This window comes from Pan troglodytes, chromosome 1, assembly GCF_028858775.2.
Source record: "Pan troglodytes isolate AG18354 chromosome 1, NHGRI_mPanTro3-v2.0_pri, whole genome shotgun sequence".
In the NCBI taxonomy this organism is placed as follows: domain Eukaryota; kingdom Metazoa; phylum Chordata; class Mammalia; order Primates; family Hominidae; genus Pan; species Pan troglodytes.
The window spans coordinates 50,150,776-50,173,269 of NC_072398.2; the positions used below are offsets into that span (position 1 = coordinate 50,150,776).

The window sequence follows — 22,494 nt, forward strand, 5'->3', positions numbered from 1 at the left end:
GGCAACACAATCTGGTGAGAATGCAGAGTAGAGGTGGTGGAGAAAAGACTGGATAGCATTGTGGAAAATGATAAAAAGAGCTGATTGGGGAAACATACATTTTTAATATAGCACTGAGTAACTGGTCAAATCTGGAAACTATTGGCCTATAGTAACATCCTTTCTAGGCTTAAGAGACTTTTCTCCAGCAGCTCTTAGAAAGCCCAGAATAGCTTAGAAAAGTTTAGGCCGGGCACAGTGGCTCACGCCTGTAATCCCAACACTTTGGGAGGCCAAGGCGGGTGGATCACAAGGTCAGGAGATCGAGACCATCCTGGCTAACACGGTGAAACCCCGTCTCTACGAAAAATACGAAAAATTAGCCAGGCGTGGTGGTGGACGCCTGTAGTCCCAGCTACTAGGGAGGCTGAGGCAGGAGAATGGCGTCAACCAGGGAGGCAGAGGTTGCAGTGAGCTGAGATCGCGCCACTGTACTCCAGCCTGAGCGACAGAGTGAGACTCCGTCTCAAAAAAAGAAAAAAAAAAAAAAAAGAAAAGCTTAACAGTTGGATTGATTCAAAATCTGGTTTTCTTGGGAGGAGGAGGCCATCAGAAGAAAAACAGGGCAAGAAAGTTCAGGATACTGTATGAAATAATGAATCATGAACTCTAAGAGAGAATGAAGTATGAAAGGAAAGAGGAGAAAAGGAATGAAGGGGGTGATAGATAAGGAGAAAATGTAGACACCAAAGGATTGAAGGTATTAGAGAAGCTGAAAAACAAAGCATAGTGATAAAGAGTTGGAAACATTGAAGACGGTGATTAGAAAGTAGGCGGTCTGGGCTGGGCGCTGTGGCTCACGCCTGTAATCCCAGCACGTTGGGAGGCCGAGGCAGGTGGATCATCTGAGGTCGGGAGTTCGAGACCAGCCTGACCAACATGGAGAAACCGCATCTCTACTAAAAATACAAAATTAGCCGGGCGTGGTGGAGTGCGCCTGTATCCCCAGCTACTCGGGAGGCTGAGGCAGGAGAATCGCTTGAACCCGGGAGGCGGATGTTGGGGTGAGCCGAGATTGTGCCATTGCACTCCAGCCTGGGCAACAAGAGCAAAACTCCATCTCAAAAAAAGAAAAAATAAATAAATAATAAAATTTTCCAAGCTTTAACACATGAGCATGGGGTGATTGTCATGGGGAGTGGCGGTGAACCTCATTGAAATTGAGGAAGTTGCTGAACTGAGACATTAGAGTGTTGAATAGATTGCCCTTGTGAACACCGAACTAAAGCAGGACTAGAGACACAAAGGGAATCCGAAAAACAGTAAATGAGAGGAATGAAGGAGAAGTTGGTAGATGACAGCAGAGAGGACTGAGGCTAAGTGTGTGCTAATACCATGACCATCAGTTTAGTTAGTATAAGTGATTGATTTAGACCAATATTAGGGAGACTCTGTGGTCTCATAATAATTTTCCTACTTGTTCTCCAGTGTCTGATTCACTTTTTTAGACTATATTTCAAAGTGCTAAGTTTTTAAAAAATATGTTCGCATTACCTCACCAGATTTATTTCTGATCTGTTGTGTACCAGTGAATAGGTCACTGAAGGCCAAAAAAAAGAAAATCAAATATTTATCTCATCTCTACTGTGATGGGCATTATGCAGGATTACAATGTAACAAGATACAGCTCAGTCTTTGAAATATTTGTGATATAATAGAGAAGCTTATTTGATGAAGATAAGGAGAACATAATGTTATCACATGCTCACTATATGAGAGGGCTGACCTGGAAGGGTTCGGGACAGCATGAGGTAGGTGATTGGATTGTGGATTGTTTAGGAAAGTAAGCAGCACTTATGGAAAGAAGCAAAAGTATTCAAAACAGAAGAGGACTAAAAACTCTCTTCCGATGCTATCTGGGACCTGCCTAACCTGTCCTATATGATACTCTGAGCAACAGCAATGTGTGCTTTAGAAAGTGCAGGTGAAGATGCAGTTGCACTTCAGTAATCACCTCCCATCTACAAACAAACCACACAAGGGTTGCGGGAGCCAATGCAAATTTCCCATTTGTATGATTACAGCTGCTGCAGGAGGGTTACAATTCAGGAAACTCCTTGGTGGCTCTTGATATCTGGCTGACATGGAATTTTCGACACTATTTTTGAAATGATCTGGTACTTATTCTGCTAAACAGTGGGTTTCAGATTTTGAACCAGCAGTAGGACTCATTAATACCCAGGCTGATGTTCTGAGAACATGTGCCCCTTCAACTGATGTGGAAGCTCCTATGATTGCAAGACCCTGTGTGAGGCTGCTTGTAGGGCCCCAAGATAAATATGATTCCATGACTGCTCCTCTGATGCTTATTTCCAGTCCCCTATGGATCACTTAATGGTATGATCTGGGTCTGAACCAAACAGACCCAGATAATGACATGACCACAGTTAATATTCCATATTTATGCCAAAATATTCTAATATATCAGACAAGAAAAAAAACGGAAAAATCCAGTCTTATTTAACACTGTGATGAGAATCCATATAGTGTGTAAAACAGATAAGAGCTGGTTTGAATCACATGCTACCAGCTACCATCTACATAATACTGAGTAGTATACACCTCATTTCCTCATCAATGAAATCAGCAAAATAGAATAATTGACTCATTAACAGTTGTGAGAACTGAATGAGGGGCTCTAAAGGGTTTTGCACATTGCTTGCCATACAGTAGGAAGGAACCTATAAGTGACAACCATCATTATTTGGAAGGACACATACCTAGTTGGAAAAAGTAGGTATGGAATCAGCCACTTGGGTTCAAATCCAGGCACTACCATGGTAGTAAAACATTTGAGTCTGTTTTTGCCGAGGAGAAATGGAAGTAGTCAAACTTATTCTATGGGTTGTACAATTATTGAATTAAATGAGAAGGTAACTGGCTCTTAGTAGGTACGTAAGACAGAGCAAACTAGTATTTATTTCAATGTTTCCTTCATTTATTTTGCATAACACGGTGGATCAGTGTTATGAAGAGAGTCACTACTGTCAGAGGCTACCTTCCTCACCTTTAACATAGGGAATGTGAGACTTGATGACTTCTAAGGTAGTTTACAGCCTCTAAATCTTTACAAACACATTTAAGTATTTTTAAGGAATTGGGTGAATTAAAGAATCCTAGCAAAACTAAAAATACCTTCTGACTGGCAGTTTTCTGGACATTCTGCCTTACCTAAAGTGGTAAATTAAAGAGTGGCTTTGATGGAGAAATATATTTCTTCTTTATCCCTTCTTAGTTAAAGCCCCTTATTTGATTTGTTTTGATATTGTTGCCTTTTATTATTTCCCAGAGTTATTTCTAACCCTCCTTTCTCCAAAATGTAATAATTACTCAAAAGTTAATTCTGTTTTTGGTGTCACTAATGGACAATTTAGTTTGTTAGTTTAGAACTACAATAAAGTCTCTGTAAATGTAAAAATAAAATTTGAAAATGCATCATTGAAAATAATTGATTTTGTGCTTCAAAACATGACAGTTCTGCAAAGGAATATGATGATAATTTACTTTCTGTCACTTCCAAGGTTAACTGAAGGGAGAAAAAAATACAAAAAACATTTTTCTGACAGGCAAACAGGCAAATTATAGACAAAACTGCAGGGCAGGGGGATAAAAAGAAAAAAGAAATCTTTAAAAAGCTGAGCTTCCAATCACCTCCCACCAGTCTCTGTGAAGGATGACTTCAGTCCCTTTCTTAACTAATTCTGTCACTGTAAAATCCTACAGTCATTCTTCCACACATAGAGGACAAATAAGCTCAAGAGGAGGATCTAGATGCTTTCAGTTTTAACTATTCACCAATGGTGGAAAAGGCAGAATGCCTAAGCTATGTCTTTGTGGCCAATAGGATAGCTCTGTATCTCTCACATGACTCACTGCCCCTGTCTTTCACATGGGCTGTAATTTAGTTCAATTCAGAACTGCAGATAGTACAGCTTCCACAGGAGCAAGGGATGTCTGAGCACAAGTGGCTGAGTTCCGAGTGACTTTATGAAGCACTTTCTACCTTCCTCTCCGGCATGAAAACAGGGATTCTGCACCTGCATCATGGACAGTCTGGCAAAAGCCTCTGCTCTGCCTCCGGGGACAAGAAACTAGAGCAAATAACCGTTTTGAAATTGTAAGTATACCTTTCTTTCCGTCAAGTGTACTGATTAAAATAGTTTTATGTCATAAACATCCAATATTTGAAGATTTCTTAAGGGTACTCTTTCATGTGTATATTGAAGGTTATTCAGCTGGCAGGAAAATATTCCAGGGACAATTGTTGCATACTTTATTCTGTTGAGGATAAAGAATTAAAAATAAAAGTCAGGCATTCCAAAGAGTAGCTGTAGGAGGCTGTGGCGCCGGAACATCGCTCTAGTGTGCTGCTTTGTTCATAAGAAAAAATGAAGGCACACGCATATGTACTTAGTTCACTTCTTTTTGCTCTTTATGTCTAATCAGATTTGCTCTGTCCCCAAGAAAAATAAAAGACAAACTTTGCTGACTCCACTGACAAGGGCACCGTAGACTTTCCAGACATCTGACAGTTATTATAATTAGCTATGAAAGACTGCAAAGACACTTGGGGGCAAATAGCTCTTAAATTCTGAACAATGGCTTCAAGCCAGGGCTTTCTTTATATGTTTTTTTAACCACCACTTTTAATTTTATAATAAGGATAGAGACTGAACTGGTTTCGGTGTTGTAGTCCACACAATGTGAAATAAAGTCCCAGCAGAAGTGAAGGCGACTGAAAGTGGCCAGTGTAAAGACAGAAGGAAAAGACAGCTTTCTGTGTTAGGATCTAGCCTTCCATGTATAAAGATTTTTTTTTTTTTTTTTAATTCCTAATAGGGTGGAGTGAGGATGTGGGGGTGGGGAGGAAGCATGCGGAAGCTTCTTTATAGAAGAATGCTTGAAGAATAAAATAATTTGGCATTTCTTCTTCTAGCAAGCAAAAGATATGATTAGCATCTAAGTTCCTTACATTCATAGTGAGGTTTTTTGATGGAGTTTCAAACAGAAGCAACATACAATGCAGTTTTTAAATTTATAAAATAATTGAAAACAAATGGATAGAATGTTCCTGTATTACTGCTTTCTTTTTATATTCAGCTACAGTAATCTAGCAATGCATTATGCCTTTACTTTTAGAATTATCCACATCCTTAAAAAGTTATAAGCTAAGTCTTATAAGAAATTAAAAGGCAAATCACAACAGTGTGATTATGACTGATGAAGATTTTGAATGACAAAGCCTCCAACAAAAAGAGTTTGTGAAAAACATTGTCCTCCTCATTTTTAAAAGAGAATATTAACTCCATCAATTATTGAAAGGAATTATTCAAAGGCTCCAGACATAACTAATTATGGCTTAAAGAGAGCTGCCAGAGCAGAGCCTGTGTTCTAATTATAAAAGTCCAAGACGTTAGGATTCATTTTCTTAAGGAGGACTTGAAAATAAATACAAATTTTCACATAATCTTATAAAAATACACCATTTTTTTTCTTTGTCTGCTCTCATGTTATCTACACCTCCCCCACCGCCGCCCACTGTGTGCTGAGACACCTGAAGGCTAGACATAATGATCAACAGAGCTCCAGCCTGTCTGGACTCCAGCCAGATTTTTTTCCCCTTCTACAATCAAGGAGCTTGCACGCAATGCATGCCGAGCCTATTCCACTGCTATGTGCAGATCCGGGATGGAAGTCTTACACATACTGCGGAAAGATTAAAGACAACAATATCCCCTTTCTCTTACCCTAGACAGCCTCAATTTTTAACCCTTTCATTACCTTTGAAACCAAGACGTCTTACCCATTCAAAGGCAGGTCTCAAGGGACTTTGCAACTCCCGCACCACATCATACAGACGCACCTGCCTCATTTGATGTAGAAATCTCATCTCAACAGATCTTATCAGAATATTTTAGGAACTAATAGTGTGCTAACTAAACATAATGTAATTTGTTTGTGTGGGGAATGCATGTTTGAATGAACTTATGCTGCATGAAATCTGGAACAAGTCAAAGGTCTGTCGAAAGATTCTTGCAAACCTTGCAGAAGGTTATATACCATTTCTGATGATGCTGTTCTTTAAGCATCTTTCTCTCTCTCTCTCCTCACACACACACATACATACACACATGCTCGCTCTCTTTTCTCTTTCTCTATCTCAAGATGCACACACTCAACCAGGAAATTATATCATTATATCACAGAGAAATCCAGGTTAGCTGGTGATGTCATCATATATAAAATTTTGCCTTTGTGGGCAACATTTTCAATCACCTAATCGCTAATGTATGTTGGGTGTGTGCCCATAGGAAGTTCACGTGCTCGTGGGGTTAACCGACACCCACAGGAAAGGACTATTTTATTCGCAGCTATCTTTCTTTTGAAGATGTGTTTATGTGGCAGGATGGGTATGTTTATCAAGATAGATGTAGTCAGAGTTTCCTGGTTCTAGGAAGCCTTATTAATATGCTGTTTGAACATTTGAAAGGTGGCTGAATTTCAATGATATAAATAGGATGTAGAAATGGTGAGCATTTTGAAATCAAGTTGGATAAAAATGCTACAATACTTCAATTTATTATGACTTGGTGTTTTTTATTCGCCACTTAACATTTTGTAACAATTAAATCCTTTTTACTTTTAACTTATTTCTTTAGGAGAGAACAGTTTTGTACCAATGATTTAGAAGTAATGCTCTCTCATGTGCTTTTATAAGGGTATATCTATGGATTAGATAGTAGTTGAATTAACTTTCGTGTGAGCTAGTTCAGGGTTTGTATTTATTTTCAAGTCTGTTTTATGGGTCTTATACAGGATAGTTACTCACCAAACATGTGCTCAGATTTTTATTAATGCACACATTTCAGTACATTATTTTATTTCACTCTAATAAAGTTTAATACTTTTACCAAAACACATTGCCAGATTTGAGAGGTAGATATAGAACAACTCTGTATACATTCTACCCCTTAACTACCAAGTTTTGATGTGTAATTTAAATTAATCTTCATTAGAATAGAATGACTGCTATACTTACCAGTTTTTACATACCACGTATCTGATACTTGAGTTTTAAAATTTTGGAATTTGCTCTTAATACTTCTTCATTCTTGCATACTAAAAAGCAATTAATCTGAAAGGAATTTCAAAGCGTATATGTATAAACAGCACTACGTATATGTCAACAAATTAATAAGATTCATTTTGCCAATGTATTTTGTGACTGTTTTAAAACAAATGAAAAAATGTTTTGTTCTTTTTCTGCTTTCATGTTACTATTGTTAAGAAAAGTATGTAGCTAAAGAATTGACACATTTCGTACTTAGAGAAAACAAGCTACACAAGTTAGATGACAGTCTATAGGGTAAGACTCCACTATGAACTAATAAATAACTTCTTTAAGAAATTCTTGGCCTAACTCTGTAATTTTGACATAAACAGTTCTTCCAACATATAGTGGAAGATTGATGATTAATTATATAATTTCCTTATCAAAGATTAAAATGGGCAAATAGTTGTGTTTAAATTTTACCTACTTTCAAAAAACAATACATGACATTGCCCATTGGGTACAGGTTACTGAAAAGGCATCTTTCAAAGACAAGAAGATAATGGACTTGATTGAAATAGTTGAACTACGTAACGCCAATTCAAGAACAAATGGTTTTTCAGAGCATAACGGAGAAAGAACAATTTACTATAGTACAGTTTATTCTTCTTACACAATGGCAATGATTTATTTGAAATGGCAGAACAAACATAGTAGATATACAAAAACAACCAATGGGCATTTTATGTCAAAGATATGTCAAGAGGCTTTTGTTTCATATATTAGAATATTTTAATCCAAGTATTTATCTGAAGACTTAGCTTAAATCTACATCGTTGTTTAGCATGTGCTGATATTATGATCATGTATGTCTCTTACATGCATGTAGCATATTTAGTATATATATATGTGTATATATATAATGTATTTGAATATAGTCTTCTGACCCCAAATAATTGTTGTCACTTTATAATAAGAGTTCTTGAAGACTACTAATGTACTTCAATACAATAAAATTCAGATTGCGATATCAACTAGCTATGTCTATACTACCAGAAGGGCATTATCAGATATTGGATGAATTAATGTATTGATGTTATAATTACCACAAATACCTCATGTCAAAAAAGAATATCAAAAGATATGACTCTAATTTGACAAACAGTATAAAATGTGATTTTTAAAACCATCTCTGTTTCTTACTACCATGAAAATGATTTGCAAAAGAAGACTCAACACTTAAAATTTCTCTTCATGAAAAGAGAATTTTTTTTTTAACTTAGCCTTTAGGCATAGGGCCTGAAATTATTGTGAGTAGATACCTGAGCACTGTGCGGAGAATGCACAGGAACCTCAAGTTGCGATGAGAAAACAGGGGAAACTGGTTTGGCTGCTTTATGTTTCAAATTTTATTCTTGCAATCCTACATGACGACAATACTCAAAATTAATTTGAGTGAAAACTATCAAAGTTATTTTCACAATTTTCAAAAGATCCACTGTCTTGTTGACACTCTATGAAGGAAAAGTGTTCTAAAAATGATTGAATGTTCTACTGAGTGAAACTCAGTCAAGCTCAGTGAGGCGCTGGGGTCAAATGGGCTCATGAATCACAGATAGGAAATGAACTGTGTATTGCATATTTGAAAGTTTAAAAAGAAACATTTGGGATATTTTACCGTAAACAGATTTTGGTTTGATTTCTGGCACATCTTTTTAAACATCAAGCCTGCAGTTCAGCTGAAATAACTTTTTATATGTATAGCTAAGACCAGATGGCCACGTGCTCCTTTCTTATTTAGATGAGACTTTTCCTTTCAATAACATCTTTCTTCCTGACCTGCTTAAAAATTCCAGCGAATGAAATCAGCACAGGATTTTCAATTCTAATTGACCATGTGCAGAGGAAGGGCCAGTAGAGAAATCAGTAGAGGCATTGTGAGGCTCACTGCCTCAGTTTTGTCTTTGTGTTTTACCATTACAAGCCAATCTAGACTAATCAAAAGCATTTAATTTTTATTAATATTAATATAGCTGCAAGATTCGTCTTCAATGAAAATTATTTGAGTTGGCTTTTTCTATCATTTTATCACAAGTAATTTTTTTAAGTTATTATTCGCTTACACAGTTTCAACTGTCTAGTAAGCACTTTATTGGTTAAAAAATAAAATATTGGTTGAATTAAGATGAAAGAATGGTTGTACTAAATTAATTTTTCTTGTTATTTAAAAAAAATTATTTTTGGAAGATACATATGCTTTTTAAATTTACCATGAAAATATTCACTATATAATATTCTTGGTTCATTATCTGTATAGTCATTTTATAAAGAAAATATTTTTATGTAAATTTTATTTGAACTTGGACCAGTAAAAAAAAATCAAGAATAGAACGTGAGCTCCATATTCAGTATAGCTCAGCGAATTACGTATGTATTAAAAGTGGGCATCTAAGTTCCCAGAATTTTTTTCTTTTTGAAAAATTCTTGACTCAAATAATTATCTTAATTAATTATTGCAAAGAGTCAAAGATTTTTTTAAAAGACATTTATTATTCGAATGGTGAAAATATTAGATGAAAACAAGTTATCCAGACATATTGACATTTGTTCGCCTAATAAAGGTAGAAAAAACCATAAACCAAAGGTGTATACTTTAAAAATATATAATAGAGTTAAGAAAAACTCCAAATTAATTATCAGGGTTTTTGAAATGGTCTCAGGGCAACACTCTATCTGATTGGGTGTTCTTTGCTCATTCTTCATCAGGTACTTTATATCTCAAGCAAATCTATTCGTTGTCCAAAAATATGTGCTGCCTAATCATCAAAAGCCATGTTTTTTCAATTGTTTGAAAAGTGCAAGTCTTATGAATGATAAGATCAATTATAATTTTTTTAAATCAAAATTTCAGAGAAAACTGAACTGTATTTGTTCATGGGATTCACAAATATAAAGGCATGTTCTAAGCCACCAAAATATGAAGTAAATTCTTTATGAACATGGAAAATTTAAATATCTGAGATCGTCTTTTATATATATGTGTGTGTATATATATATTCAATCTATATAGAGAGAATATATAATTATATATATGTTCTGTGAATCAATTTGTGCTTCCAAAATATAAGAATTTTCCAATATTTGATGATTTTCCCATCAATTTAGGAATTATAAAAACCCATTAGAAAAATTAAGGGCAGTGATTTAGCCAATTCTTGTTTTCCTACCTCAAATAAATACAATATTTTTAGAAACTTAAGAAATCAAACAAAATATACACACAAAAAAAGCATAAAAGTATTACATTATAAAATTTCTAGTTTTGCTTTACTTTTAAAACTATACATTTTAATAGTGCTGAATCTAACTTTGTTGGTGGGAGGTAATGGATAATAGAATCTTGGGGGAAAAAACAGTAAAATTACATTGGTGTTATAATTTCAGATGGTTGAAGCTAAGATGTTCTGGACAGATAGTTTTAAATAAGGAATAGAACTCTGAGCTACTCCCATTTTTCTCCTTTTCCGTGTTACTCTGGAAAAATTGGTCTTGATCCTGCAAGATTGTAGATAATCAAAAATATTACATAAAATAAGAAACACTTTCTACTTATCTTTGAAATAAGTTTTGGTACTTTTATTTGTGTGGGGTCATGGTTGAGATTTACTGCTCTGTTTCCATGTATCCTGATTCTGTAGGCGAACAGAGCATAAAAAAATAGGGCCAGTTAGGGAAGCTTTGCAATCGTGCAAAATGTCTGCCCCTTGCTGTATCCTCTTTCCTGTTCTCTAAGACTGCGACAATCAGTTAGGAACAGCAATCCTTAAGAAACCCAGGCCTCTTTTAACTCTCCAGGGACACTACTTCTATCTGTTTTCATGCTCCTTCTAAAGGATCCTCCTTCAGACTATAGCACACTTCCTGAACTTCCACCCAGTTTGCTACATTCCCAGTCATTTCTGCTTAGTTAGGACTTTGCCTCACCCTCAATGGTGCTCTTTATGTTTCACACACAGAGCTGTCTTCTTAAATTTTTGTTTTAAAATGTTATATTTTTAACTCTAAGGGAAACAGGGTTAACAGGGTAGACATGACATCAAAAGGATAAATGTAGGGACCGACGCAGATGTCTTTGGCATTCTGAAAATCTGCAGTGTAGTAGACAGAATAATACGATTACACTGAATTTGATTGGGCAGCTCTCACTTCTGGTTCATGAAGTGTTCCCACTTCAGAGTGGAAGGCTTCTCTCAACTAATGCACTTGAAGTAGATGCTCGACTCATTCTTGTGGTTTATACTTGATTCGGTATATTTCCTGTAGGGAAATTACTGTTTTAACTTAAAGGAACTAACTTCTCCTTCAGCAAATGTTGGACTAGAAAAATAAAAGACAAGTATGAAAAGAGGAGATTATGCCAATAAGAATATCAGGGTGTAAACTGTATCAAATAATTTGAAATTAGAAGAGTGTGTCAAAAATTGGTTATAGACATTTTTATTATACCTATGAATTATCAAGAAACTCATGAAAATACAACCACTGTGTGATGGGAAAACAGAAGTAAAAATTCCTTGCAAGGTTTTAAGTATTAATTTAATTTTATTGCTTTAAAAACATTTATAAAAGAGACATAATTCACTGATTTGTATAATTGTTTGATTGGCTTGTTACTATTAGTTATCTATTCAAAATATATTGGGAGAAAATGAAACACTCAGTCACTACTCTGGTTATTATGAGCCACTTTACAAAGTGCCTCTTGCCCTGAAAAGAGTTAACGATTTAAGCTGACAACAGTGACTATGAAGAAATTCATTATTTGGTTAGTCTGAGGACAGAAAGGGGTTAATTTTTCAAATCTTTTTGAAGGGGGCAGTGGGGGGAAACTGAAAGATAAAAACCAAACCAAAGACTAAGCTGCTAGTGATTTGGTTGTATTTATGGATTATACTACATGTTGAAAAGAGGAAAATCAGAGCTGTAAGATGACGCTGCAGGGGTCGTCTGGACTTTTCACTGAGTCCAAAGTCTATTTAGTCAATGCTTATTAAGGACTGGTTTTGACCTTTGCCCTTCTCACTCCTCCCTGTTCCAGGTGCAACATTTTTGCAAGTGCTTGACCATTATTAGACACTATGTGCAAACTTTAATTGTGAACGGAGTGTGTTGAACATAGCAAATAATCCAGTAGCTATGATGCTCACATTTTTATTAAAAACTTTAAAAACTCAGTAAACTTAGATTCGTTTCCTTTTATAATTAATAAATAGTGCATATTGCTCTTCTTCAAGATATAAGGCTATTCAAGTGCAACTTACATTTAAACCAGATTACTACATTTGTTGTTAGAAAGAATTCTTGTAAGAATATATCTAAAATAGTGATTTCTATTTAAGCTACTTTACTTTGAGGGGGACATAGAAAACTTTATATAATTATTTCCTCTATGTTTTCACACATACACTTTTAGTAATAAATAAAGCTCTTCTATTCCAGGCTTATATTTGTTTAAAGGATTAATTTTATTTTTAAAAATTATAAACTAAGAGATGAATACACCAACTACTTTAGTGTTTTTAGTGAACAATTTTTACTACATTTTATAAAATATATTTGTGTATTTACATGGTGTTTGATAAATATAAATGAGCATCCATTTATACATACTAATTAATAGATTTTTTTAACAAACCATATATATGCCTCTAAAATCTAATGTTATTATATATAACATGCATAAACATATGAAATGACTCTATATTAACTATATAAACATAAAAAGGGGAAATAAAGTTTTGCAAGTATTGGATTACATTAATAACATTCAGAATTTTATTTTACTTTTCTGCTGAATGCTTTGTTTAGCGAAGAATTATCCAAATTACATAAATTCATGTATTTTAAATACATGGCTTTGAATTGTGAAGACAATAAAATATCTAACTTGAGGAAAAGGTTGGTTTTAAAATTTCACTGGAGAAATAATATATAAGCATTTCTTTTAGCTAGAAATTTAAAATGTAGAAGAAACTTTATTTTACATTTTGAAATACTTTAAACTACACAGAAAAGTAAAGCAATATGATATACATATTTATATTTCCACGATCAAGATTTATAATTTATAATATTTTGCTATACTTACCCCCAAATTATTAAAAAAAGAACTATTTATATACAGTTGAAGACTCCCATCCTCATTTCATATCCTGATTTCCCTCTGGCTATGGAAGTAATCACTATCTCATAGTTTGCAACTTATCTTTCTTGTCTCTATTTTTACATTTTAATCACCTACATATCAGAAACAATAAAAAGAATGAGGTATCAAATATAAAATTCCTAACTAGTTTTTAAATTTGTCTTTAAGTTATTGAAATTTTTCAAATAAATATATTCATTGGATACTGTACTTATTAATATATTTTTAGTTTAAAACCATAACGTTGATTAAAGATTTAAATTAAAAGATCTTTCCACCTGCTTCAACTAACTTTCATGGTTGCAGAAATTGAGAAAATATGCCTCATGCCTTTATTTTATTCAAATTCTTTGGAATTAAGTCTTACATTTTAGCTATTTTTATGTTACATAAGGAATTGGTAATATGGTTAAAATATTATTCTTTAACATTATTTCTGTTTCTCTCATTTTATTGTTTTCATAAAGAAGAATGTATTACAGTTAGCTCCATGCATTAATTTTCATATGCCACACTCTCAAAGGATTATTGTAAAATATTCTAACAATCCATAAGAATTGTCTTTTGTTGGCCAAGAAAATATCACCAATATCATAGTTAAAGAAAGAGCATTGACAGTAGGGTTGCTTTTTGGAACTAGATTTTCCTTTAAAAAGGGGCAAACGCAATTCTGAACAAGTGTACTGAAACCAAGATCCTTATTTGAATACAGTATTACTGCAGATTTACATGAACCATGTGGTAATGCATTGCCATACAAACCTCTAATGCTCTGTGTCTGCCACGGCATCAGAGTAGAAATCTGCATCAGCAACTTTCCTATCATGTATGATCCTAAACATAATCTATAGACAAAAAAACTTCAGATGTACATAAAGGTGAGTTTAAATGATTTGCCCCCTATTAATACTTCCCTCACTAATTAAATTATCTAGGTAGCAATATATCAAGAGATACCTATAGTCAATTTAAAACTTTAGTCAACATCTTAATGCCTAAAACATGTAAGCAACTGTACTACCTTTGTTAGATATTTGAGATTGCTATCCACCTAAACTATCTTCAACTCACATTTATTAACTACGAGTTATTTCAAAATTGGACAATTAGTATCCACTAGTAAATATTTACTCCAGACAATGTTTGGGCTAACATGGTCTAAAGATGAAGACAGGTGAATATGAAAGACTCCATTTTTTCTCAGGTTCAGAGAGAGTATATTATAGCCCTCAATAAATGTGACTCCTGACTTTTTGCACTAGATCTATATAAAAAATGCTGATACAATGATTGCAGCCATACCATTTATCAAAAGAGCATATTATTACTATACAATAATATATTTAAAATTCTTTAATCTGTGAGTTTTGTATGCCAAGTCATTTATTCAAAGACATCACATTTTTGCTATAAAATAAATTCAAGAATATGGAAAGCTGTTTTTTAAAGGCTGTCTTCTTATAATTTCGCCAAAAGAACTTGAAATATGTTAACTAAATATTTATTATTTTTTTCTTTTTCTTGGACATTTGTATGTTTATTAGACTTAAAAAGCTACCAATACTCTTTCCTCCAGATAATTACATAGTCAGTGTCTATTATTTCGGTCTTTTTTGTTTTCTTCTCCACAATTTTGGTCAATTAATTAACTGTCTTTCAGAATACCCATGTCTGTTTCTCAAGATGAAATAGCAAATAAGAAAAGCACTGGGTAAGGAGTCAGAAGCCATGTTATTCAACAGCTGGGTGGCTCTCTTTGGACCTCATTTTCCTTATCAGTAATTTAGAGATGTAGGGCTGGTGGATCTCCAAGGTCTTAGGACATATCTCTACATGATTATCTAAAAATGAGACCATTAGCCAATTAATAAATTCTGAGCTCTCAAAATAATCTCTATATTATACATGTGCCAAGTGGTCCATCCTATTTAAAATGTGGTCTCACTTGTTCAAGGTTATTCTCTTTTAGTATTTAATTTTCATATTTTAAACTCATTTGTATATGAACTTTGGTTCCTATCTGTGTCTTCTGAAAAGCATTCTTCACCAGAATCCGCTGATTTTCTTTATGAAGTATCACTTGTAAAATCACATAGCTTAAAAGGATCTTATTCAATTCTGATAATGCATTTTACAGATAAGCCAAGTAAAGTCAGGAAACAGCATGGGCACTTATTTGTAAAGATTCTTTTGGGGTAGAAATTATTCTCTGCAAATTCTGTAATAATATGGAACCATTGGGTAGCTCAAAAAAAGAAAAGATTCACTGCAGGATACATTTTAGCTATTATTACTGAAACCACATGATATGACTGTGGGGAGTTTCCAACTGCTGATTTAGACATTAATACTAAGAGTTACAAAATGGATGTCCTCAGAGTATTATCAAATTTATTGTGTTTTAAGTTAGCACTACCATTATTTTTTATTATAGGAAAGTTGATCATTGAGTGACTGTTGCCAACACTTTTACCCTGAATTTTATCATTGCAAACTTAACTCAGATTTCTTATTTCTGAATAAATGATAATAAGTTATAAATTCTCTTGCTAATTCAGACTATGCTTTAGGTTTAAATTGGTTTATAACTACGATGTACACATAATGAACTTCCATTAATAGTAAGCATAAGGGATGGAACTTACAGATTCAAATGTCAGAAGTAGCGATAATAATATAAATCTAAACATGAAGAGTGTAGCATGAGTAATGGTAGTCCATGGAGAAAAAAATCACAAGTGAGTTAAAGAAGAAATGTAACATGAATTAAAAATATACTTGAAATGTAAATAGTTATAATTATATTGACAATATTTTTTTCCACTGAAGTCTATACAGAATATTTGATTTATGAAATTCTAATCAATAACTATTTAGATCATGCCATAAAGCAGACAATTAGAAACAAATTTTTAAATCTATTTGTTTACCAAAACTATCCCCGGGTCTAGAATATTCTATAAACATAGAATAGATTCAAGTTAAATTGCTTTTTAGGTATTCGTAGCATACAAAACTCAGTTATTCTTAATCTATCAATAATATGAAATTGCAGAAATGTCTGTGATTTTCTTCATCCTTCTTTTTTAAAAAAAATCAGTGTATTCAACTGATATTTGGTCATATAAGCCCAATCTTTAGACAGAGGAAAATGAAGGAAAAAAGGTTAGAGATGCAATAGCAGACCATATTAAATAAATATCAAAAGTAGTTTCTTAGTTGAAAATGTGGAATTATTTAATAAAAATAATGTAGAATTTTAGTAATATTTACTTCTATTAGATTTGGATGTGATTTGTCATTGCATTAGGCATTGATGTGTCTATACCATGTGCACCTATTAATACACAGTACATTATTAATGATCATATTTGGACTTGGTAGGTAAAACTTTATTTCTATAACTGCTGTCAATGTTAGGCTGAGTTTACGGATCTGAATTTCCCTTCCAACATTTTTTGAAATGGGATGTTAAAAAAAAAAAAAAGGAAGAACTGGCCTAGGAGTGCCTAATATCAGTACCTAATTATTACCACAAAATAATCCATAACATTTTTATGGTCAAAATGTGGGTTCCTTTTCTTTTAATTTAGGATGGTTTGTTTATTAGAGTCAAATCTTAGAGTTCAAGAGTTTAATTGTCTAGTTTGTGAAATAATGTAACATCATTTTCTAACAGAAAAGAGCCTTAGAGATTACAGAAAGACAAAGAAACTGAGGCCTGAGAAGAGAAGCAAGTAATCTACATTCATATAGTATCTAGAGTGATAAAAAGTATAGTTCTTTCAATTTCTTGGACTTCCCCTTAAAAATGACTGTGTCAAGGGAAACAAAGGGCACAATGAACCCATTTGGTTAAAAACATTAGCTCTGATAAAAGTCCTGCTAAGGATAAAGCTTAGCAATTCATTTTAATAAGAAACATCAGACTTCCTACAGAAGGACATAACCCCTTTCTTATTCAGTTTCCTCGCCTGTGAACAGTCATAACAGCACATGCTCTATATATCTCATAATATGAGAAACATTTATTAAGTGCTTACTACAAGTAAATCATAAAACTATGTATATTGCGCCTAATTTTAATAAAATTTCTATGAGGCAACTCTCCCATTATTGTCCTGTTTTGGAGATGAGGAAACTTAGAAACAGGATGGCCAGGTCATAAGCTCAAGATGCTATAATGCCTATGGGATAGGGCTAGGATTTGAACTCAGAGGCTAGAGAGACTTTTTACTCCTGCATCTAACTGCTTTGCTTCATGGCTTCCCACCACTTTTGTCTTAAAACATGAGATAATAGGTGGGGGGAGGGGGAAACATCAAAGTAATAAATAATTTTTCAAATGCAAGATCATATTAATCCTAGAAAGGATGTGGGCCCTATCTCAGATTATCATCAGTAATCAATACTTAGATGCACAGGTCAAAACTCTGTAATAAGTTCCATTACAAGGAAGATTGAGATAGAACATGTATAAGCACAATGGAAAAGTCCATTCGTTCTACTTATTTATTTAAAATTACTGTATACTAAACTCTCTTAAAATTCATCATAATAAGATTTGACCTGTGTGGATAATACACTTTTCATTTCCACACCACTTATATATATTTTTATAAATATCAGTTTATTCTCAGTCATGTTTCCCTATGGCTCATCTGTTTAGTATTTTTATCTCCTTTACCTGTTCAACACGTTGTATTCTGCTATTCCATCTAAATAGAACAAGTGTTTCAAAAAAAAATACCAATAATGGCTGCAAATTTAAAAAATAATCTCACAGCGTTTTAGTAAATGTACTGAGCTTGGCTACAAGACAGTTCACAGTAGCACAGAAGTCCAGCCTGTAGTGGCTTCCATCCAAATCAATGTAGCCACCAATAATCCTTGCAAAAGGATAAAACTGAGCCCAAGGACAGTGTTATCAAATTGTTACAATGTAGTCACTTTATAATCAGTCTCAAATGTTAGCTCAGGGGAAGTCACTGGGCATCAACATAATTCATGTTCTCATGGTTTAAAAAATAAAAACTGTAGATGGTCTCAATCTTGGATCAAGGTTAATGGAGTCTGTCAAGGATTAAAAATATGTACTTAGAAATCCGAAAATCTCACACCTCTCAATTTTTTTTTGGCATTTTCTAAAATTTCCATAAACAACTAAAGTTCGGTTTAGTTAGAGACTTGGTTGGACTCACAAGTCCTTCTCTTCTGTCCTGTGACTCTTTACACATTAATCAACTGAAAGTTACAAGATGTGAAAGTGTGACTCAAGTCAACTTCTCTCTTAGAGAAGTAGTGTTAAGTCATTGCCCGAAAATTTTCTTGTTGGTTCCCAGCTTTCTAAAAAAATAGTTCTTGATTTTATGTCAGGTAGTGAAACTCACTATAGAAACTCATTTATTCCATAAACAACAGAACAGTTTTTGTTATTTGCTAGATCTGAAATAATTTCTAATATACATAAAAATATTTAGGCATTATATATATATATTAGATATATATATATCATATATATGATATATATATGATATATATATATATATATATATATATATATATATATATTAGAAACTAGGTTGGCCAGGCACGGTGGCTCATGCCTATAAGCCCAGCAGTTTGGGAGGCTGAGATGAGTGGATCACTAGAGGTCAGGAGGTTGAGACCAGAATGGCCAACATGGCAAAACTCCATCTCAGCTAAAAATATAAAACTTAGCTGGGCATGGTGATGTGCACCTGTGGTGCTAGCTACTGAGGAGGCTGAGGCAGGAATACCTCAGAATACCTTCGTTTTGAAGGTATCCACTATTTTAAAACATGTCTCTAGTGTGTTTATATGCAATTTCAGCCTACTATAGTAGAACTTTTATTGAAGGTCAAATGCAACATAATAGTAGGGAACAGGAAGCAATTGTGGCAAAGTTCTCTACAGTATTGCCCTAAGTTCTAAGAAATTCTACAATAAATTTGAAATTGTCTGCTGAAGTCATGTTGAATATCCTGAAGAAGTTCCATTATTTATCCCTGAAAAACAAATCAGAGTTCCAAATGTTATTGAGTAGTCACTGCAAAAGTCATTAAAGAAACCAAAAACTATTATTAGAAACAGTTTTGTTTGTGCTTTCTGTTTGTTTGTGTTTGGTTTTGAGACAGGGTCTTGCTCTCTCACCCAGGTTGGAGTATAGCAGCAAGATCATAGCTCACTGCAGGCCTGGCCTCAAGCAATCCTCCACCATGGCCTTCCAAAGTGCTGGAATTGTAGGCATGAGCCACTGCACCCAGCCAGAATGTCTTGTATTTGAGTACCCATTTATAATTTTTCATCAGTTTTTTTCTTCAGCTTCCATACTCATAAGTGATGTTTGAGTCACGAATTCAAGCATTCATATATTCATTTTTTTTAACTATATAAGTAAAGAGTAAAGTTAATTTACTGATTTGTCCTTGAGGAGTAGAAGACAAAAGAGGAGATGCTGACCAAATTCCCTAGTTAATTTTCAGGGTAGGAGAACAGAGACTGGATCACTGTGCTACCTTAATTCAGTATCTATTAATTAAGGCTTTGTTTATTCTAAACACTGCACTACACAGGTAGGAGGATATAAAAAATATGAGAAAAATGTATTATCTGCCCTTGATGTATTCATAAGTAAATTGATTCAAAATGACATTTTAAAATATGCACCATAATTAATTCTTCTTTTGTATTCAAAATATATCTTCTGCATGTTTGCAGAACATTTTATTGTAAAAATCGTAAATTTGTGGATAGCAATAAATTTCAGGGAATTACATTTTTTAAATTGTCCTTGTTCAATACTTTGCTAATATAATTGATATTCATAATGATGACCAGAGGAGTAAATATTCTAAAGATTTAGAATTATAAAAATAAACACTAAATTGGCCAGGCACAGGGGCTCATGCCTATAATCCCAGCACTTTGGGAGGCTGAGGCAGGTGGATCACTTGAGGTCAGGAGTTTGAGACCAGAGTGGCCAACGTGGCAAAACCTCATCTCTACTAAAAATATAAAAATTAGCCGGGCATGGCGGTGTGCACCTGTAGTGCCAGCTACCGAGGAGGCTCAGGCAGGAGAATTGCTTGAACCTAGGATGCGGAGGTTACAATGAGTCAAGGTCACACCACTGCACTCCAGCCTGGGCAACAGAGTAAGACTCCATCTCCAAAAAAAAAAAAAAAAAAAGGAAAATAAAAAATAAAAATAAACACTAAACTATGTTTAGTGTGATATTATAATAAAATCTAGAGTTTTTAAAATGAGACTCCAAGAATTAATCAAATGTATCAGTTTCAGAAAAAAACCTGCATTTCTGTATCAGTATTTCCTATGAAATTCTTAGGGCATTTTATTAAATCCCATAATTACTTCTTGCTTTGATAGTATGTAAAAAATGTTGTTATTAGTTTACTAAAGTCATATTTTCCCTAGTTCTTAAAGGATGTGCATGTCATGAAAGAAAAGAAAATCACCAAGCAGGGACATTTTCTATGTGATCAAAGAAGTAGCAGCTGCGGTAGGATGTTTGTTCCAATAAATGTACAGGCCTTTGGCAGAGTTCAGATATACTACAAATAACAACTGGAATCTTAACATTCATTCATGTCATTCTCAATGTTTCAGGATCTATCTTCATCAAATCAATGATATAATTGAGAGTTTAGATGGGCATAGCATAAATACAATTAGCATAACCGCTGACCACATGATCTGATCCAATACACTATGACATATGATTTCCTCAAGAATCTTCAAGATTAGGACGGTGCTCCTTTTGACGCCCTATGCCACATAGCTTTTTCAGCAAACCTTAGACCTAAAAACTAGTGGTTTCAGAATCATTTCAGAGCAGGAGAAGTGGTAGGATGCCATGATGCTCTTGGAGCTAGACAGATGAAGACAGAATACTCTCATCAAACTGTAAATTCTGGAATGGCTTGGACTCTCATAGCAGCAGTAGTTTATGGAATCACTGATTTTAGAAAATTGGTCATCTGACACCCTCCAATTGACAAGTGAGTTCTCACCACTTGTCATGTTAAAACTTGGGACTACATTTCTGAGATTCTTGTTCTTACCATTGAAGCTTGATACTAATTCCATCCCGTTCATCAATGTCACCATCATTATCTTTTTATTTCTCTATATGCCAAACAAATGTGAAAGAGCTTAGTTTGATTTTTTACTGATCCACAATTAACCTGAAGAATACGGGCGTGCCTCAGAGATTTTTGTGGTTTCAGTTTCAGACTACTGCAATGAAGCAAATATTGCAATAAAGTGAGTCGCATGAATTTTCTAGTTTCCCGGTGCATATGAAAGTGTGTTTACCCTATATGATAATGAGTTAAGTGTGAAATGGCATTATGTAAAAAAATTGCATATCTTAATTTAAAATATTGTTAAAAATGCTAAAGATTGTCTGAACCTTCAGAGTTGTAATCTTTTTGCTGGTTTTGGGTATTGCTTCAATGTTGATGGCTGTTAACTGGTGAGGTGGGTGGTTGCTGAAGTTTGGGATGGCTGTGGTAATTTCTGAAAATAAGACACCAGTGAAGCTCAGCACACTGATTTACTCTTCTTTTCATTAAAGAGTTATCTGTACCATGCAATGCTGTTTGGTAGCATTTTACCCATAGTAGAACATCTTTCAAAATTGAAGTAAGTCCTCTCAAAATCTGCATCTGCTTTGCCAACTAAATTGATGTAATATTCTAAATCCTTTGTTGTAATTTCAATAATATTTACAGCATCTTCACCAGGAGTAGATTCCACCTTAAGAAACCACTTTCTTTGCTTGTCCATTAGAAGCAGTTCCTCATTCATTAAAGTTTTATCATGAGATTGCAGCAATTTAATCACATCTTCAAGCTCGGCTTCTAATTCTTGTTGTCCTGCCATTGGCACTACATCTGCAGTTACTTCCTCCACTGAAGTCTTGGAACTCCTCAAAGTAATCCATGAGGGTTGTAATCAACTTCCTCTAAACTCCTGTTATTATTAATAATTTGACCTCCTCCTATGAATCACAAATGTTCTTTACGGCATTTACTATGATGAGTCATTTTCAGAAGGTTTCCAATTTACTGAGATCCCTCAGAGGAATTACTATCTGTGGCGGTGATAGCCTTACAAAATGTATTTCTTAAATAATAAGATTACACCTTGATCC

At 34.0% G+C, this 22,494-nt stretch overlaps 1 long non-coding RNA gene across 1 annotated transcript in view; it reads left to right on the forward strand.

Annotated features, from left to right (window-relative positions):
* Positions 1–3,758: 3,758 nt before the first annotated feature.
* Positions 3,759–22,494, forward strand: part of LOC129135772 (uncharacterized) — a 40,731-nt gene continuing 21,995 nt past the window's right edge. Inside the window, exon 1 of the long non-coding RNA XR_008536890.2 lies at positions 3,759–4,156. This is a non-coding gene — a long non-coding RNA (uncharacterized LOC129135772). The remainder of the gene's footprint in view (positions 4,157–22,494) is intronic.